The sequence below is a fragment of the Pteropus alecto genome, unplaced genomic scaffold (assembly GCF_000325575.1).
Source record: "Pteropus alecto unplaced genomic scaffold, ASM32557v1 scaffold70, whole genome shotgun sequence".
In the NCBI taxonomy this organism is placed as follows: Eukaryota; Metazoa; Chordata; class Mammalia; order Chiroptera; family Pteropodidae; genus Pteropus; species Pteropus alecto.
In genome coordinates, this window is record NW_006431912.1 from 1,386,489 (window position 1) to 1,408,858 (window position 22,370).

At 34.3% G+C, this 22,370-nt stretch overlaps 1 protein-coding gene and 1 pseudogene across 2 annotated transcripts in view; both read right to left on the minus strand.

The window, feature by feature from the left end:
- PDE4D (phosphodiesterase 4D) overlaps window positions 1-22,370 on the minus strand; it is a 748,065-nt gene that overhangs the window by 433,751 nt on the left and 291,944 nt on the right. The window lies entirely within an intron of this gene.
- Window positions 18,731-18,846, minus strand: LOC112472638 (annotated as a pseudogene).

Below are 22,370 nucleotides of genomic sequence, written 5' to 3' on the forward strand. Positions count from 1 at the left end.
GGGTTTTATTAAACATATGACTGAGTGTTTACTTTGTTAAAAAATAGGTTAGCTTTTCATCTGGATTACATAAAAAATACTCCAATATTAATTTTACTTTGAAGAACTATATTGAGTAAAACCCTAAGTACTCTCTGCATGAAAAATTCTAGTTTTTTCTTACTTCACAAATTCGCAATATAAATATCATCGTGATTACATTTTCTTTCACAGCATCAGCATATAAAAATAGAAAACTTTAAAGAATAAGGATTTTGACAAACTAAGTAAAATAGTTTTACTGTGAAAAGAGGCTGCAGGCACGAAACCTGAGGATTCCCAGCAGCAGCTTTGCTGATGGAGCCTATTACCAGTTTCTATTAGCTCCCTTTCCAACTCCTGTCTCTCCCTTACCACTTCACTTGTAGCAACTAATGTTAATAATATAAATACATTTGAACTAAAAAGATGAACAATTGGCAGTAAAAAGCTGTTTGATTTAAAATGTAACAAGTTTAGCTATAACAGGACCATCTTAATTTTTCCATTAGGCACCATGACTGCCTTGCCCAGAGCCCACAATATTTTTAGAAGCCTAGGAAAATGTTTTCATTTCTTTTAAAATAAGAAAACAAATGAATACAACCCAGCTTAAATTATATTTATCTTTAGATCAATGTAATTTTAAAGTGTAATTTTTAGTATTTTTTTTTTATAAAAGAGGCCCACAAATGTCAAAAGTATATAGGGCTCACAGAAGTCACAGTGTGGCCCTGAGCTATGCTGTTTTTAATCACTATAAATTTGATATAGCAGTATTATTTGTTGAGATGCTAAGGACACATGAATATTGTGTGCCTTTCATTTCTTCTCTCTCATCACAAAATCTAAACCTTCAAAAAACATTGAAAATTTTACCACATTAAAAAGAAAAATCTTACCATATGGTTTGGATATGAATAGGATTTCAAAGGATATTAATCACAAATCCAATTCAAGAGGGCCATGAAAGAGAACAATTTCCTAAGAAAGCCTTTTTTTTACCCTATCCCACATCTTTTACCTAGGTAGCAACAACTTAGAAATAACCATAATTTCAGAGGGATGAAGAAAGATAAATTACTAGAACACTATGCCTTAATAAAAACACTAATTTAGAAATGCTTACCCACAAAGCCTTTTTTTTCTTTAAACTGAATTAGCTGATTCAATTGAGTAATTCCTGAATGTAGGTGGATAATTTGGAAAATAGTCCTACCGAACTACTGAGTCAGTACTGAATTAGTAACCTAAACTAAGTGAGTACTCAGTTAGTAAAAAGACTGGTATTAAAGCTAATATCAGGAATGACAGCATAACTAACAACACTGGTTCACATTGCCATGTGTTTTCCTGCCAACCAGGCTATACTTTGATTCCCTGATAGCTCTGCCTATAAGTTAATTCTATGTTCATCCATTAATAGGATATTGATTTATATACTATCTCATTCGTCCTCTAGCTCTAACTAGTCTATAGACAGACTAGACAGGAAATGATGAGAAGTAGAAATCAAATACTTTCAGTTTGGGATTTTTTGTTAAGTATCTCTTGGTATGGAAAGAGGCAAGAAGTAATGGCTGAAATGAAGTTTTGGCATTATCTGGGAATTGTATTTATCCATGACATTCTATATACTTTTTCGCAACAAAGAAAAGTAGTAGTATATACACAATGCAAATTCTAGTATATGTAACAGAAAATTGAGAACTTCTAGTATATTCTAAGTAGTTTCCTATTAAAATATATAGAAAAAATTAGAATTTAACACCTTGGCTACATATAACTAATAAAGTAGAATAAGATAATAAGTTAGAATTATTAAATTATATACAAAGAAAATAAGCAATAATAACCTTAGGTAAACATTTACTTTTACACAGCCAAATTTGGCATTTTTTTACACTTTTGTCTCTAGACTAAGTTGGAAATAATATCAACACTCATCATGTAGGCAGACAAGCAGAGAAGACCTGCCACTGAAAACAAAACAAAAGGTCATTTTTTTCCCTTTCAAAATATAATTTGCATAATTAGGCTGTTACTATATAGTCATCTGATATAAGAAAGTAGAACATTGACATCAAAAGATTTAGAAATTCTGCCTCATGGTAATAAAAAATTCTTTAAATATGACTTATTTTTCCGGTCACAATGTATCTCTGCATACCTGTCATGCATCCTTCCCTTCTTATTCTAATAATAGAAATCAAATTTTCTGTTGGAGAGCCACCCTCAAAAGGATGGGACTGACCTTCACCACTGGGAGGCACAGAAGCCTGGTCAGTCAAATGATTGATTTAAGGCTGGCATTTAATCCAAGTCTGCCCAGTTTAAATCAGCCACTTGACACATTGGAAATACATGCTCTCATGCCCCTGGACTTACTATTTGCAAAACTCTCCCTGGTGCTGTCTTTGCTTGTTAACACCACAGAGAGAAAGGCTGAGGAAGACATCAATGCAGAGGGGGAGAGAGAGAGAGTGAAAGACAAAGGCTAGTGTCCTGCTCGCATCTCAAGAGCACTGGAGTAAACCCTGCACCCACGAAAACAAGCTGTACTCCCTGGATTTCTCGGTTTCAAAATCCCATCAACTGCCTTTCTGTTTTTTTAAATCAGTTTACATTTTGCAATTAATAGGGGAGAAAATTCTAATACACTATTTCACCACATGGATCTTTTTGATGTTAAGGAATGTAATAGAAATCTTGATGCAATCCCAGTCTGCTCTTGCTGACTTACCCCTCTCTTTGCTGCTTCTCTATTTGAAAAACAAGAAAAAAAATCTGATTTTTTTTTTTGCTGCACTATTGAGGCAAATTCATTCATTCATTCAACAAATGCTTACTGCACACCTATTATGTCCGGGCATTCATAATTGAAGAAAACATACAATTGGTCTACTTTCATAAAATTTACAATCTGGTAGGAGGGAGCTGACAATTAATAATAAAAAAAAATAGACCATGTAAATACATTGCGCTACAAAGAAAAATAATGCAGATGAGCAAATACAGAATGTCTAGGCTTGATAATGGGTTTTGTTTCATTTTGTTTTGCTGTTTTTTTTAAATAGGTGGTCAGGGAAGGTCTCATTAAGAAAATGATATTCGAGCAAAGACCTAAAGTAAATGAGTTTCTTACTGAGGAAGGTATGAGTCCTGAAACAAAGTGTAGTAAAGTTCAACTTGCAGGGTGTTTGGCAAATGTTCCTTAGAGGAGTTTATCTATTTATGCAAGGGAGAAACTCCCATTGACATCCCCTAGAACCCCTTGCTGCTAGCTCTCTGAGAGAATTGGCATATTTGTTTTGTTTCACTGGGCAAACAGAAGTATGAGTTAAGGATAGTTGTATGTCCCATGAATCATTATTATTTTCAATTTGCACTCTCAGGCATAAAGGCTGTGATGTAAATTGCTAATTTTATAAAGCACCTGGGGCTCCTCAGGGCAAAGGCACCATGTCAACACCAGCATTAAACAAATAGCAATAATTGACACAATCCTCAGGTGGTATAAGGCAAATAAGATATGTTCTCTCTTGGAAGTTCATGATGTCTTACAGGTTTACCACTTGGCAACCTGAATTAAGCAAGGTTGAGGCAAAGTATTTTTAGAAAGCCACTTTTGCTACCAATGTAGATAGCTTCCAAACAACTACTGTGAAATATAGAGTTTTTGACAGCAAATTAAAACTGGGTGTGTTTTCAATTTCACTATCGCAATAAGGTACTGAATAACTACTTGAAATACCATTTCTTATTATTGCCAAGACAGTTTCACTATTAGTTAGAAATAACAGTAGGGCGATATTCATTAGATAATAAAAGCAGAATCATTTTCCACCAGTTTCTAGAGAACATGCAAATCTCTATTTAGCAAAATAAATTTTTATGCATTGCATCTTATAGTTTCTCAATGTGAATTTTGATTAAAGAAACTTTGCAAAAATAAGAATGAATTTTAGAGTTCCAGATGGTAGACAAAACTCTAAAATGTATATAACATGTTAACAAGATTTCTTTGTGTCTGTAAGAATTCGATAGGGAAACGTACCTAATTTCAATGTAACTCATTATCTACTCCACCCTACTCCACACTGAAAAAGGCATCTGTAAAAGAAACTGTGCTATATATGTATATACACACACACAATTTATAAACAAACAACAGGATTTGAATTTTAAGTAAAATAAGGAATAGCTCAAGATAAACCTGGTTTTAATCTACTAATTCCAAAATTCAATTGAAAAAAAACAAATTAACCATTTTCCCAAGGTTATTAACTATCATTGATCTTAGAATTATGAGACTTTTACAGAAAGACCTTAAAATTAATCTAGCATGACTCATTTATTTCACAGATGAAGAGACTCTCAGAGAGTTCACTTTGTTAGGAATATAAAATCAGTTATAATACCTTGAGCCATAGCCACTGTTAGTATTTTGGGATATTCTTTCAGATGTTTTCCTATGAATTACTATACGTGGATGTGTGTGTACACACACATATGTAGATATATATTTATATGCATAAATATATATTTCTTATTTTAAAAAACAGTGTCTCATTTTATATGTTGTTCATGTATTTTTTTATTTAACCATGAAAATCTGTTAAAAATTACCCTTGTACATCAGTATTCCATCACAGGCGAGTGTGTCCCTTGATATATTAAACTAATCCCAATTGCTAGATATTCGACTCATTTACAATTTTTAAACTAAACAATGATGTAGCTAAATCTCCTCACACATTCATATTTTTTAAGTATAAATTTTTAGAAGAGAAATTGCTGGTTTATAGTTTTTTTAGGTTTTTGGGAATTATTATTAAGTTGCCTTCCAGAAAGATTATTCAAAATTTTACTTTCACTGCTAATGAATAAAAATATTCCAAATTGAATCAATATTTGGTATTATCTGGCTTTATCTTTTTCTTTTAATCTTTAAAAAAACTTTGATTAGATAAAATGTTAGTCCTTTAATTTGCATTTAATTTGAATTTCAAGTTTGGGCTTTTATTCTTCTTACTGGTAAATAGTACTTCTTGTGAATTGACTGTGTGTTAATTTTTTGGTAAGAATGGCCATCTTTTTTGTTATTAATGTCTAAGTATTTATTTTTAATGCATTAAAGTTAATTTGCCTTTAGCGATATTGGATAGATTCCTTGGTTTGTTATTTGCCTTTTCATTTTATTTATGGTGTTTTTTGATGTGTAGAAATATCCGACTTTTTAATGTACACCTTTCTATCAAACATTTTCTTCATGTTTTCTAGCTCTGGTATGCTTAGAGATATCTCCCAACTTTGAAATTAAGTAAATATTCACCTATATTTTATTACAGTAATTTTAACTAAATTATATTTTACCTGTTAAAATTATATATTATAAATTATGTAATATATATTAATAAATAGTATTTTTTATTTTAATCAAACCTTACCTAATATATGTTTTTATGTAAAGTGTAAGGAAAATCCTAAATTTATATTATTTTCCAAATGACTAGCTATTGCCTCCGCAACATTTATTGAGTAGCCATCTCTTTTCTCATTGAATACATTGCTACTTTAATCATTCTGTAAGTGTATATGTATATCTATATTTATGGGTACATCTATGTATGTACACACAAACCCAAACACACAAGACATATTTGGAATCTATAGTCTTTTAAAATTATTTTATTTCTTCATCTGAACTACTGTCCTAATTCTTATAAGTTTTATAACATTATAATTTCTGGAATGGGGAACTCTCCGTCTTTCCACCCTTCACCCATTGTGCTTCTTTTCAAAATTTTAATGGCTTTCTCATATATTTATTCCATTAGATAAATTTTTGAACCATTTTATCAAAATAAAAAATAATACCTCATTGGTAATGATTGTGTAGATTAACTGGCTAGAACTGACATTTTTAGCATCTTAAATAGGTTCTCTCTTGTGAACGAGAGAACAAGAGTGAACAAGAGTGAAGTCCAGACATAGTCTGCACAGATTCAAATCCTAGCTTCAGTTTAATTTCTCTGAAGCTTAAATACCAAATTTGTAAATTTGGGATAATACTACTAGCTACATAAGATTGTATAAAATGAACAGAAGATTTAATATTCAATGTGTAAAGCACTTAAATGCTTAATTAGTATGAGATATTATGATCTTTCTTAGTTTTCTTTTAGTTATGATATTTTCTTTAAAAAAACTCTTGATTTCTTATTGTTTTCATTTATAGGTATAGAATGTTTTTGTGACTGAAGTCTTTTGCTATTTAAAAGGTATTTAATCTTTGTCTGTTATAATTTCTAACTGGGTATTACTTTTTTTAAAGAAAAACTAATGATTTCCTTATGTCTATTTTGCATTTGGCCGCCTTATTAAAATTATGCGTTATTTCTAATAATCTTTCAACTAATTCCTTCATTACTTCCATCTAAATACCCAAATAGTTATAAAGCCAATTTCCATTTTACATATTATGTTTCAAATAATTGTACTAACTAGAATATACTGGAATATTTTAATATGATATGATAGTGTTTATAATGAAGCAAATTTTAAGAGAAACAACTCAGTTAAAAATCTTTTTAGCTACTGAGATAGATACTATATTCTTCTATTGCTACTATTTCACTTGCCCTTTTCTTTTTTAGACAACGAATATATATTAAATTCGAGTCAAATGCCATCTGACTTCTGCCATTACGAGCTTATTGTTCTCTCTTTTAATCTATTAATATGATGGATTCTGTGAGCAGATTCTCTCACAATGAATCATGTGTATATTTATGTAATAAACCTGATTTGACATAAGCATGAGTGTTTTAACGAAATGCAATATTCAATTTACTAACATTGTACTTAGGATTTTCTCTCTTTATTTAATAGTAGGATTGGTTGAGGAATTTTCTATTGCAGTTAGGTGTAGTTCATATAATGATTTGTAAAGTTGGCTTTCTTTTCATAAACCCCTAGAAAAATTTAAGTAACATACTAAGTTTTTATTCTTTAAAGTTTGTAAACACTGTCAAATTTTCTGGGCATGGCGCATTTTGCAGGGCTGTTCTTTAAAAGTAGTTTTTCCAATTTTTGTTTTCCTAACAGATATTACTTTATTAGGTTATGTACTTTATTTATGTCCATTTTTGAAATATATGTGTGTATATACATGTGTGTATGTATATATATGTATTATATATATATGTATAATTGTATATATATATAAAACACAATTTTTTTTATATAAAGGCATCATTTAAACAAGATTTTGGGTACATATTATTCTATAATATATAATTAATAGAATTCTCTCTTTTTCTTTCTTTTTCTCCATGTATGTGTATGTATGTGTCTGTGTGTATAAACTGTTTCACCAACTGTTAGGCATGACTGTGTCTCATTTTCTCTCACCACAGAAAATTGGGAAAGACATTTTAGGAGGTGAGAAATAAAGCATTCTCTTCCAGATTTTCACTATCTCTCAAGAGGAACACTATGGTCTCATAGATGGGTGTGAACACCTCTGTGATCATTTTTCCTAATCACTAGGGAGTAATTTTCCACTTTCAGCATTAAAAGAGTAAGTAGGTATCCCCACCTCATATTCTAGCTGCTATATGATTTAATAGGTGTTTCATGGAATTTAAAAACAATAGTAAAATTTATCGCAGAAACATGTCTCAACTGTTTGTCTCCATCAGATACAGGGAGTTCTTTAGGACTAATTTCAGAAAGAATATGTACTTTTTTCATATTATATAACATTTTGAGAGCATTTTAATGAGTGATTAGTGAAATTTTGAAAATAGAAATTTAAAATATTTTTATGGCATTAATTGAAAAAGATTAACATAGCATAATAAACTTAATATTTCAGAAACTAGTGTAATAAATCATTGTTTTAAAAAATAAAAGGCAAGGCAAACATTACAAAGTGAAACCTGGAGGAACCAAAGCTTCTAAAATAATTAAACCTTCCCTCTAGCAGATCCTTAAAGAACTCTCTGTTATGTACCAAGTTGATAATCGATGGAGGAAAGTATAAAACTTTATTATAGCTACAGTTTCTTGAGTAGTTGCCACATATCTAGCATAATGCTAGGTGTTATACACATTAGTTCTACTCATGAAAACCATAGGGAGCAGAGGAGAGGAGAGCTGACATTGAACATGTCAGGCACCAGGGTCAATGAGTTCTTCATATGAACCATCTAATTATATTTTCACAACTATATTTCAGAACAACTATTATTGTCCCCATTTTGGAGTTCAGAAAACTGAGTTTCAAGATCTCAAGTTTACGGAGCTAGTAAGTGACAATAAGGTTAAAGTCTATACTCTTTACATTGTGCTATTGTTTCAAGTTGGACTCAACTTGTTTCTGAGAATAATGGCTAACTTGTTAGCTACTTACAACATGCTAGTCACTTTCTAAGTGCTTTATGTGAATCATCTTCTTCTTGAATCTTCACAACCTTATAAAATAAGGAACATAATTGTCCTTTTCCTGACTTAATCGAAAAGGAAACTGAGACTTAGAGAGATTGACAGGGCCAGAATATGCATCCAGACTATTTAATACCAGTCTCTAAGCTTCTAATCACTATCCGAAAATATCTACCAAGAAAGATAGCTAACTTGGGGGAATAACAGCTATAAAATCTAAAAGAATATAAATAAATTAGCAGTTGGAAGAGAAAGCTGTGCTTCCTAATTCTATGATGGGCTGTTTTCCTTAAATGTCAACTATTCCGAATCTCCACTGAGGAAGGAACACAATGAAATACAATTGAATCTGTGACAGGAAAGATAACCAAACTGTAGGCATCTAAGTCAGAAGCAGGTCTCACTTTTCCAAAAGAGGTCAGTTACACTTATCTACAAAGACTTTAGGATACTGTTTTTTTGTGTTCAACACAGTAATTCAGAATGATGCAACCAAATAAGGAAAAACAAAGGATAAATGACTATCTGGATAAGTGTGTTTCCATTCTAAACTTCTGAGGGGGGAGGGGTGTAAGAAGACAAAATACATAGAGCAAAGGTAAATTTATTTGTGGAAAAGTATAGGAAAAAGAGCAAAAGGAATCACTGGTCCCTGGCAACAAGTGTAACTCCTTTCTTGAGGTATTCCTGATCATCACTCCTCAATCCTAACTTTTTGAAAAACCATGAGATTATTGACTCCCTGTACACTCTCTTTTCATCTAACCCTCTGGGGACTGAAGCAAATGGAATCCCTGGCACCACTGATATTTTCTGATTTCAGATGGGTATGCAGATTAATCCCTGCCTCTTCTGGCCTGTCTATGCCATTGTAATGAGGGTACTGCAAGGTAAATGAGGCTATCCGATAATGCTCACTCCCTGTGTTAAAGATGCCATTATGAAGCAGCCTGATCTTGTTTTCAGCTAGTGCTGAGATGAGCAATTGCTTCACTGGAATGTGACACTCTGTGTTTAGTGGGATCCTTGTTACCTCAAGTTATTTGTCAGAGGAGGTGAAATGGTCCTACTTCAGATGAATAAACAGCTCAGGTTCCCTTAATTTTTCTAAAATTATCCTAATGTTTAATGTACTTTATGGTTGGTTTCTAGAGTTTACAAACCCTGCTCTTGATTTAAAAAAAATTTTTTTTAAAAAGCTTTCTACAGAATATACTGTAAATTTTTTTTTCATTTTTCTGACTATGCTGAGTTCTCTTGAGGGGAAGTGAGTGTCATATTACACTACTAGAGGCCTGTACACCTGAGATAAAGTACCTCTTAAGCACCTGACAGAACTATAATTGAATTCCCAACCTGTGTCATAATATTCTGATCCTGACTTTTTATTCAAATTCTCCCTCATTCTCTCTATATTGATTTCACACATATTAGGTGTTTGCTGCGTGAACTGCTTCTCATTTAACAAGCACAGCAATCCTATAAGGGAGATACTTTTGGTTTCCAAATATCAGAGCAGAGAGATCTGAAGTAGAGAGAAGTTAAGTGACTTGCATGTGACCACAGACATACCTTCAAAATTCTGCTTTGCTATATAAAGCAGTGGTAAAGACACTGACTTTGGATAAAGAACAATGAGTGTATTCATTGTTCTTTAACAAAACAGTATGCCACAAGCAAGTACATGTTAGGGTTTGGTAAAGGAAAATTTTGTCTTCTCTGAGAAACCAATGTTGAGTTCTTCTCATCTAGTGTATCTCTTGTCTTCCTGCTATATTTGGCCACCTTCTAGCTATGAGATAGATTTCTGAACACAATGACTCTAATTGCTGAAATATCTACTTAATCTTCATCCAGTTTTCCCTTTTTAAAACTCTGAATTAAAAAAAAAAATTGTGTTGCCTTTATGCTTTTTGTAAGATACTGCAAATCTTCTTTACACTTGATCTTAGCCAGAAGGCCAAGAAGCAATTCCGAATCCTTTTTGTAAATAAGCAGGACAAAGAAAAGAAGAGAATAGGCAAGCAATAAAAATGGCAAACAAATAAAATGGCTGCCATTTATATTTTTAAATTATTAGGAAGTTTGTTTTCTAATAAATAAAATCTCAATGAAATGCTCTGTAGAATCACTATCTCTATTAATCCTTTATATAAAGCTTTATCAAACAATAAAAAGGAGTAGAATGCTGAAATAAATGAACTTTTGGCAGGCACAGCAGTCTTTGATCCAACATTCCTTGTTCACCACTTCTCAAGGTTCTCCAGGAATAAACATAAATCACAAGGAGTTTTGTTAAATCTAGTATTACAATACTAAAATTAAATTTTGCATTGCTGTGACTTATAGTTTTATCCATAAGATTCTTTGTACCACTCTAAGCAATGTTGTAGTAACTATTGAAAATACCATATGTTCTGATTTTACATCAATTTGCAAATTACATCATCCTTCCTCACTCCCTACATGGTAGATACCTATTACAATGATACCATATGGTATTATTCCTGCCCATGTTGGCATTTGGGGTTTGAGAACCTTTACACACCAGCCTTGCAGTCTTTGATGGTTGGCTAGGTGTCTAAAAGCCACAGAGACACTGAGCAGACTTGAGGAGTGCAGCCAGCCTTTCACACTTTGTCAGATGTTTAAAATATAATGGTGATTTATAGAACATAGTTTAGAAATAATTTTGTCAGTAGGTTTGTGTTCATTAACATATATCCTCTGAGCATTTTACATTAATCATCATGGCTAATTGTATCCCTTTTTAGTTGCTGATATCCTAAAGAACAGGCATTTTAATTAAAAAACTGAGCTAAAATAGCAAAGCAGAAATAAAGGGGGGAAAAAAAAACACCGAAGCCACACAATGCTAAACACAGATCAGCATTGCTATATTTGCAAATAAAATGAGCTAAATGGAGGAAAGTGTAAACTGACAAGGCAAAGATGTACCAGGAAAAATGAGAACATATGGAAAGAAAGAACTCAGCAGTACCTTACTTCAGCTTTCAGTTGGAAAGAGCTAAAGATAGGGTGATCTGTCAACATTCTACTTCTTTATAAAATGACACATATTTAATATGAAATATTACTAATGGCTCTGGAGTGTATATACTTGGTTGTGCAGGAATTGTAAGCTTTAGGAATACTACTAAACAATGAATCTTTCCAAATTCACAGCAAGAAAAATTTATCTATTTTCTTCTTACAAATCTTAATTGAGTATCTATTATACACTAAACACTGTTCTAGGTTCTGGGGATATAACAGGAAACAAAACAAACCAGATGCCTTTTCTTATGGAGTTCATATTCTAATTGGAGGGATATGAGCATTAAAATAAAGAGGTAAATTATAAGGTATATTAGAAAGTGATAAGTATGATAGAAAAAAATATACCAAGGGAGTCTGCAGGGTGGAAGTTAGGAATGGAAACTGTAGTTCTCAATCTGTTGGCTAGAAAATGCCACACTGAAGTAACTTTTGAGTAAAGACTTGAAGGGAGCAAGCCATGCGGATAGTTGATGAAAAGCAAATCATTACTTCATTTAGATATAAATGTGGAAGAAAGGAGGGAGGAAGCATTTTCTATATTCTAAGATTGAGCCTCTTAAGCCACAGCATGTGGTTGACAGAAAGTAGGAGAGTCAAAACCAACAATTTGGAGAAAAAAATATATATTGTTATGTTAAAAAAAAATTAAAAAGTAAATATTAGAAGACAGATTTTTAAGACAAAACTAGAGGCATTAAAAAAATTTATATTTTTCATCGTAACTCTAGGCTAATCCCCCAGATATCAGTCTTCCGTGTTCATTTTCTTTTGGCATAAGAAGTTTCAGTAGAAGAGTTAAAGTGCTCTCTGTTGGGAGAGTTATGTTAGGGTGGTGACTAAGTTCCAGAGAATTCAAGGATACTAATATTTCACTATGTGCATACTATTTAGAAGACATCATGGATACATATCTACTGCTCCCATTTTCAGAAGCAGTACACAAAACATGTGAATTTTACATAGATCCACGCCCCACTATATAAGTGAGAAAAATCCCCAAATAGTGTAGGAGGGTTATGAAACTCAGAATTGCAAGCTTTTTCTTTTTTTAAACTAAGTGCAATCTTGACTGATGGAAATTGGAGGAAAGAGAAAGAGCATGAACTCAATATATCCATTTTCAAATAAAATCATGGTTGTGCCCTCTGTGATCACAAGGAAAGTTCTTAACTTCAGTTACTTCATTCACTAAATGAGTTATTAGCAATAAAACATTCAATTTCCTAACATGATGTCTGTCTACACTTATCTTATGAGACTATTTAATGATTTAATATCTTTTAGGGAAACACATGCATTGAATATATTGTTAAAATATGCTTTAAAGACTTTCTGACTAGGAAAGCTAAAAATTTAAAATTTTCCTAGATATTTTGAAAAGTTGCTTATAATACTCAAGAAAAGTTCTCATCTGCTTGTTCTAGTTTTCTGGAATGATGTCCTCATGAATCGGTCATATTCTCTAAGGGAGAAACGCATTCCCAAAATTCAATCTTTCTATCCAAAGTACCTGGGAAATAATTTACATATAAATGAAGAAACATGCCATCATTTAAAAAATACAAGTTTCTTGACATATAGACCAACAAATTGCTGTAGTTTTAAGCCTTTAGTAGTGTCAAGGTTAAAGGAACGGCATGTTGTTTGAAAGACTTTCCAAAGCACAAGGCAGTCTTGTTTTGTGGACAGTGTTTCTTCAAATATTTGGTTTAGGATACAACACCAGAGGCTTTGGCAGTGGATACTCCGAAGAAATACATAGTTTAACAAATCCACAAAAACGAGTCCTAGATGTGGCTTATGGGTGACTTCATGTTTTTAAATATAGTCTAGCATATAAAGTCTAAATGTAACAGAGATCGGTAATCTATTCCTGTGATAGAATTTGAGGTAAATTCAATTCATTTAAACACTTTTTGTGTGCTACTCTATAAAATACCCATTTTAGGTTCTATATGGTATACAGAGATATAAGAAAAATATACTGCCCTGAAGAATATGAATGATCAGATAGAGGAAGGCAGATAAAATTTATTTATTTATTTATTCATTCATTCATTCGTTGAACAAATATATATTGAGCCCTATTCTGGGTTATATACTCTTTTGGTGATATCAAGATATGTCAGATTTGGTTCTTGTTCTCTAGTAATTTTAATATTTAGTAGGGAAGAAAGACAGGTTAATAGCTCATCACTACCTGTCTCTCCCACTAAGTGCTATGTTAAAGTTTACACAGGATGCTAATGAAGCTCAGAGGAGGAGCCGCAGCAATAATCCAATCCTCAAGTCTGGGCCTGGAGTAGGTGGTTATCATTAAGGAAGAAGAATTACCGAGGAGACAGATGGTGAGGCTAGTTATGAAAGGGTAACCCCAGTAGATGAAGCCAACTGTGCAAAGGTAGGAAAAATAAGCAGGAAACAGAGAACGATTAAGTTCACCATTCCTAGAGAGAGTTTTATAGGATATGGCAAATAGAGAGGACACTGGTGAGAGTAACAGGTGCTGGGTTACTGACAGCAAAAAGGCCAGCTAAAGAGTTTGTATTTTATCTTCAGCACTCTGGGAAGCCGTTGAACGATTTGAAGCAAAGGATTTTGAAAAACATGACAGTGAAACATAATACTATCTTTTCAAACTAAGGCAGATGTTTCGACTGTTCATTTCCAGTTTTCTTCTCCCTCTGAGCCTATAGGAGAATTGTGCTTTCATGCCTCCTTGAAGTTAACAAAGTCAAATTGCTTAGAAAAATGAAATATGATTCTTTTTTTTTTCTTCTGGGTGGAAGCATTTAATCATCACTGCTTGGATCTCTAACCCCTTCATCTGCTGTGAGGATTGTAGATGTCTGTGTTTGATATAAAGGTGCTGCTCTCAGCAATCATATGGAGATGGCTGGTCTGAAGGGTCACCCGGATTCACAGTGGGATTGTGTGTTACTGTAGTATTATTTGCCTACCCTACTCAAGTAATGGGGATATTCTTATAATTAACAAGATATTAACCCTGATTTGTAATTTGTTCAATGAAAACAAGTTAAGTATATTCCTTCTTAGAACTGCTCGCCTGTAGAAAATAACTTTCTTATGCTGCTAAATCAAATCGCCCCTTCCAGATTTTGGAAGTAGCAGATAATAGAGCTGATGCTTATTTATTTCTTTATAATTAGTTCTTGTTTGGAAATTTGAAAAATGCATAGTAGAAAGGATAGGGTGCACATTTACTTTAATAGATTTGAGAAGGAAGCAGTACCTTGATCATATGGTAGCAGTATTACAACATTTAAAAAAAATACGTTAACTCCTAAAAGTGAATATTGTACATGTTCGTATATACTTTATTCTTTGTACTTCCTGACTGCCGCTTGCATACTGCCTGCTTCTCAGCATTAATTTGTCTCTACTTCATATGTTAACAAATGTTTAAAAATGTTGGCGAATGCAGAGGACTCTAGAGTCTTCTTTCTAAGAAATGCACCTAAACATCTTAAAAAATTGGGAGAATTCACTGATAGTCCAGTCTTTGGATGCTGTTAAATCCGTACCAGCAGGGATTTATTATTCATCACAAAAGCAAAATTGCTTATCTTTATGGTTATAAAAAACAGATAATTTATCTTATTTAAAATGTTACATGGGTTAGGTCTTAGAAGAGGAATATACTATGTCATATATTACATAAATAAGATATGTTTTAAAAGATGGTAGTGAAGGAAACACTTCTTGAAATGACAAGAGGTGAATTTGCCTGTAAAATCAGACTGCTTTAGCTAACCCTTTGACATTTGGTTGGGATGATCCCTTGGGTAAGGAATCTAACCCTTTCAAATTGCATGAAAATTAGAAGACAAATGAAGATGTTATGGATGAAAATAAGTTTCTAAACAAACTACCAGGATGAAAATTATTTAAATCAATTTTTTAAAAAACTTTTTTTCTCTCTGTCACTCATGATTATTTCAAATGCACGCATTTTGAAATAAAATATACTTATTGAGTTAGATTTGAGTCTTCTTTTAGAAAAATTCCTTAGAGTTTTTGTTTTGGTTTTTTAAACAGAAAAGCAATACGACTTTAAACAAAGAGAACTGTAACATAAAACTGATATCGGTGGCTAAGGAAAGCATCTTATTTTATATTTTCTGTGAACTAGAGAAGGAAAGAAAATCTATTTCTCACTCTCTCACATGGGAACTACGTCTTAGTAAAGTCAAATCCTCAAGACAATAGGGCATGTTACCGTGAGATATTTTACACGTGGCTTAGCCATTTTGTAAAATCAGAGATAGCTATTAGCCCAGAGGCTCTTCCTTGTTTCCTTTTCAGTGGTGTTTAGCTATTGATAAATATTAACTGCATGTGATACAGTTGCCCAATTCAGAAAAAGGTGTCAGTTTTGCAATTCTAAACTGTGGCCAGAGGGCTCCAAGCTGGCATGGCCCCTCCGGGCATTGCCATGTCACTGAGGAAGGAGCTGGGTGGGGTGGCAGCAGGTGTCAGCTTTGCTGCTGAGCCAATGATCTCAGCAGGCCTGAGGATGAAGAAAAAGTTGCCACAGGAAGTGCTTAGTGGAGCCCCTAGAGGAATCACAAGAGTCAAAGAAATTGAACAGAAAAAGTTTTCACAACATTTTAGTTCTCCAAGGTTGGAGCAATAGGACTTTTGATAGAGAAGCATGTTAGTTAACATAACTTTCCAATAAGAATGCAATCCCCTGCAGCCACACAGGACAATGTGAAGATACCCTAAAACAATCACTCAACTCAGACTTAGAAACATACTCTGGGTGCAAAGAACCCCTACAGACTCATTATGAGGGAATCATAATAAATGACATTTACCGAGTAGTCATTATGTACCAGACATGGTTGTTAGTGCTTTTTGGGTATCAACCTATTTATCTTAACAACCACTCTCTGAGGTATTATAACTTGCCCCATTGTACAGATGCAGAAATGGTGGCCTAGAAAAGTGAAGGAATTTGATGGAGATGCTACAGCTAGTACAGAGGAGAGCCAGAATATCAACCTAAGAAGCCTGCCTCCAGAACCCGCACTCTTAACCACCAAGCTTTACCAGCTCCCAGAGAGAGGAAATTCGAAGTCTTTGGCTACAAGAAGAGACACAAGTTATATACTTCATGAAAAGATAATGAACATGAGAATACAGAAAATGATAGATGCCAAGTGAGCGTCAGGAAATATATAGTTGTTGAAATTGGTCCATAGAAGAAAGGTTAGAGAAAAAAAAAATATTTGAGGAGTGGGTTCTTGAATTGGATGTGAACAAGTAGGGACAGTGTAGTGTGGTGAGAAGGAGTATGCATGGGCTAGCCTCAGAGGGCCTGGGTTCAAATCCCAGCTCTGTCACTTATAAGCTGTGTGAGCTTGGGTAAGTTACTGAGTTCTTTGTACTTTAGTTTCCCTATCTGCAAGGTTAATGAAACCTATTTCAAAGAATATTTATGAATATTCAGCAAAACATTATGTACAAGTCTTAGCATAGTACCTGGTACAAGATAACACTTTATGTTTTTATTATTATCCAGTTGGGGGTCAATGGGAAGATGATTGCAGATGAGGCACGTGAAATGAATCTGTAAAAGCCAGAAATACCACCTCCGTTGGCTCAGTTCAAGCTGACTGAATGGGTTATAGGTCTGATTTCAGAGAAGTTCCATGGACAGTCACTAGGGTTGTCTCAAAGCTCTAAAAAGTTGCACGTGGTTGCTTCGATTAATAAGTATTATGATTTTTTTTTTGCAAAGCAATGAATGTAGGAAAAGAGTTAGAGACACCTGAATAAGGAAAAACCATTCTATTTGTAGTGACACAGTCTGGCCTGGAGGACACTCATCAGTTAGAGCTCTGCTTGTGCACATGAGAATGGAGAATTGGGGATTACTAACTTGAAGAGCAGAAAACAGGGATTAATTCATTCATCAAAGAAACATTTGCCAGATACCAAGAAGGTGCCAGGCTCTCTGCTGGGTGTTAGAGTATACAATGAATGAGGTAGAGATGACAAGGAGCCCTCAGGAAACTCAGTCTTCTGAGGGAGACAGAAAAGAAAATGGCATGCGCAATCCTCTTTGAGAAGTGGTATTTAAAAAACACACAAAAAAAAGTAAAAAATAAAAAAAATAAAAGCAACGTGCAGGCTTCAGGGGAAGTAAAAAGATTTAGGCTACAACACAGGGAGTGGTGGTGGGAAAGACTTCCAAGAAAAGACAAGTCTCAAAGGAAGAGGCAGGTCTCATTAAGCAGATGGGGGAGGAGGGTGGGAAGACATCCTGATCAGATAATGTGGACAAAGCTGATAAATGAAATAAGATGACATATTTTTGGAGTTGCAAAACACTTTCCACAAATGGTGCAGTGGGGTGCAGCATACAAGATTGAGAAATAATGTGCTAAAGACGCAGGAGACCCACAGAAGAATGTGTGGGAGAAGGATGGGCTTGGCTTTCTCCTTTAGAGAGGTCCCTGTGGAAGGAGAATGGGGTAGGTGGTGAGACTAGAGGCATATAAACTAGTTAGAAAGTTATTCCACAAAGTCCAGGCAAGAAATAGTTTCAGTGTCATTGGGTGACAAAAGAAGGGTCTCGATTCATGGACTACAGCATACACTTAATGAGGAAAGCTGAAGCACCACATTCTGCTTAGCTTCAAATAAAGATGGCAAAGTGATCAGGCAAGTGAAGGCCTAGACAGATGCTAGGGTGATTACAGTTGCAGAATGCCTAAGTGAAACTGTCCTTCCCTATTATTTTCTCTCTCCTACCCTCTGCCATGTTAGTTATCCTTTTCTGCCCTCTGGGATACCTTCCCTTATCTCATAATTGGGGTTGGAAGTGAAGTGCATGGGTACTGGGGAGACAGCGAAGACAGCAGAGGCAACGAAGAGAGAGAAGAAGATTAAGAACAAAACTTTAAAAGACACTTGAGGAGACAGGCAGTGTTTTTGGTAATGTCACTTGTAAAATGAAATGTGAAAATAGGTTCTATATATAAACACAAACACATGCCTATGTGTGTGTGGATTAAACCAAGACGCCCCTTCTCAGCCAGAACAATCTTTTCTAACACATTGAGAAATGGAAGTGTTAGAGGTTTGGATGGGTGGCACTTGGTTTTCCCCTTTGAAACACGGGTCACATTTTGAGGAGCACAGATGAGAAGTGTATTCTTTTTTTTTTTTACGCCTACAGCACCTGGTCTTCCTAGGTGGTCTCCAATCCAAGTACTAACCAGGCCCAACCCTGCTTAGCTTCTGAGATCAGACATCAGGCTTGTTCAGGGTGGCATGGCCGTAGACCACAGACCATGGCTCCACTGTGGCATGAACCCAGGACCTTCTGCATGTAAAGCAGATGTGCTAACCACTACACTATGGAATCACATCCGAGAAGTGCATTCTTGACCTTGGAAATGCAGTAGCTGCCATCACTGTCAGGTCTTCAGCATTACAGACAAGTCCTGTATGGGCTGGCCCTGCCCACCTTCTTGGCCTCATCTCCCACCTCTGTACCTGCCTCCACCCTAGCTCTTTTGGCTTCTTTTACATTCACCACTCACCTCTTGTTCATGTGGCACATAAAGGTCTCTCTCTTGTCTTTTTCTCCTGATTAATTCTGACTGATCCTTCAAATCACAGTTTAAACAACCATTCCTCAGGGAAGCCATTCCTGATCTCCCTGACCAGGTCAAATACTACCTCATGTCTTCTTTAAATGCTCTGTGCTTCTCTTCCATAGCATTGGTCTCAGTTACAGTTTCATATATGTGTGTGTATGTGCATGTGTGCGTGTGTGTGTGTGTGTGTGTGTGTGTGTGTGATAATTTGATTAGCACTTCCCTGATTCTAAATCCATGTAGGCAGGAACTGTGTCTGATTTTGCATATCATTTTACCCTCAATGTCTACAAATGAATGGAGAATGGAAATAAGTGTGCGGGGGCATGGGAGATGTCGGGGTGCGGTAAGGGGTTGAGGGAGCAGAAGCTAAAAAGAAGCGTCGAAGATGAACTTAATCTGTTGACTATGCTGCCTACCTTAAGTATTAAATTCATGCTACATTTCTTCTTTCCAAACTGAGTGGGAAAATATGACTTTTAAAAATTGTATTTAGTCTTTTTTTTTTTTCTTAAGTTTCCTAAAATTTTAGATCACAAAGGCATTGCTGGGTAGTATACTTTGTTAGCTCCCAGAAAGAAGTGCATGTTCTTGAGTCTTATAATTTTAACATTACAGATTTTCTATATTAGCTTTCAACCTAACATAAAATTAATGTAAACTGGAGGCCTATTAACTATTTAATGTAAGCTCTTACTATTATTTTCTTTAGGACATTCATTGAAAATGAATAATGAGCATGCCTAAAACCCAAATCTTGGTTTTTAATATAATTCTCCCATGAAAGGAACCAGGGATCCATGGAGAAATGGATAAATCTAGGACTGTGGAAGGAAATGTATAAGATGAGCCTGCATCTTGTAATGGCAAAAAGCAAGAAAGTGCTAAAAAAAAAAAAAAAAAGAGCTAAAAAAAAAAAAAAAAAAAAAAGCCCACAATGATGAGGATATTTCAAAGGGACATAAGAACCGACTGAAAGAACTCTCGATGGCCAAAGCTGGAACAATTTGAGCAACAATATAGTATTGAATTATGACCTAAAATACAAAATAAATATCCATGGGTCCAATCTGACATACACAAGAACTGAATAAACAATTAAATAAATGGAAAATAGACAGATCTCCTATGCAGAAGAATTCCAAATATTTTATGTAGAAACTCTGCCTTCAAGGAGGTTGAGCATAACTCCCTCCTCCTTAAGTGCGTGCTGTTCATAGTGAATTCCTTCCAAAGAATGCAGTACAAAAATAAGGGAAAAGAATGAATTTACAGTGGAAAAACATGACAAAAATATGTGTGTATAAAAATATATATCAGTATGTATACTAACCTGTGTAGATACTCATATCTACAAATATGTCTGTATTTAACCAGGCGGTCGAGGTTAACATGAACAGCGATATGTCATTTTGATAGTGTAATGAAAATGGTGCCCATTGGGGTCTTCTTCCTCAAAGCACATAACCCTAATCTAATCATGAAACAAACATTAGAAAATCCGAGTTGAAGGAAATTCTACAAAATACCTGACCAATACGCCTTAAAACTGTCAAGGTCATCAAAATAAAGAAAATCTGAGAAGCTGTCACAGCCAAGAGGAGTCTGAGGAAACATGACAACTTAATGTACTGTGCTATTCTTGATAGGATCCTGGACCAAAAAAAGGACATCAGGCAAAACTAAGAAAATATGAAAAAAGTATAAACTTTAATTAATAATACTACATTAATATTGGTTCATTAATTATGACAAAAGTACCATACTCATGTAAGATGTTAATAATAGAGGAAAGTGTGAATGAGGTATATGTACTCACCTTTGTAAATTTTCTATAAACCTAAAACTTTTAAAACAAAATATTTCTTTTAAAGAAAACTTAAAAGTCTATAAATTTAATTTAAACTGGTAGAATTAAATGGTAAGATCTAATCTTACTGATATAAGCCAATATTTAATTCTCTTAACCAAAAGGACAAAGTATTCTTCATATATTAACCTCCATGACCAATTGCTTTCTCTATGTTCCTTTAGAAAATATTTGATCACGTTATGCACCATTAATTAGAGTCAAATTAGAATATTATGGAATTGATAAACATATGATTCAGTTAAAGAAAAGTTTACTGAACAGTAGGAAAAAATTTACACAAGATATGCATTATCTATATGGATGCATTTGTCAAAAAAGACAAAAGAGTCAAGAATGGTTTACTATTCTAAGACAAAAAGCAAACAAAACAGAGAGAAAACTAGGGAAGAATTCTAAAGTTTTAACCCAACCATAAAAATGATAAATTTCAGCAAATAGTTAAGATGTTATAATTTACTCATGATTTTTGATCCTAGTAAAAAAAAATGCAGCGCACCTTTGCCCATCCCTACTTCCTTGCCTGGACCCATGCAGGCTATGTCACACGAAATGCTTATGTCCATGAGAACATCCAGACCCATGCTGGGGTTAAATCAGCCTTACTGCAGGTGTACGCAGTATTTCAGATTTGCAGCTACAAAGAACTAGCCTCATCCAAGCACCAGTCTTTCAATTCCTTCATCATTTTCTTTCTTAAACAATTTTTGTCCTTCAACCACTTTATAAGTGACAAGGCATGAGTTTCTCCCACCCCGTCACTCTCCTTTTTGTCCTCTCAAGTACATATGCAGCCCAGAAGGGAGCACAAGCCAGGTGAGGTCTGAATGATGCAGGGTCAAGTGCACTCATTACCTCTTTATTTTGAGTCATTCCAGTTCTATTAATGGAGCCCAACTTGCTATGTGCAATCTTCAAATAGGTTCCATATTTTACATCAGAAACTGGATGTCAGATACAAATTTTACATAAACTGTGATTACTGGGAATGAGGTTAGCACATTTTTACTTGGTTGTGAATATCATACTTGGCTTCCTGGAGGCTTCAAGCGTTCATGTATCACAGCCCTCCTATGCTGACACAGTTAGAGGTGCCCTCAGAGAACAAACCTTCCACCCTTCCCTTATTCTAAAAACAAAACACAAAAAACCCACCTACTGTTTTGTTCCAACTGTGCAGATGTAAAATCTGAACTGAACGTGATGATGGGAAGAGAGTACTCTTTAATCTCAGTATTTAAATTCTTGGTATTTTCTGGATATTTAAAGTACAGGACAAACAAACAGAGATTCATGGGCATGGACAATAGACTAGTGGTTACCAGAAGGTAGGCAGG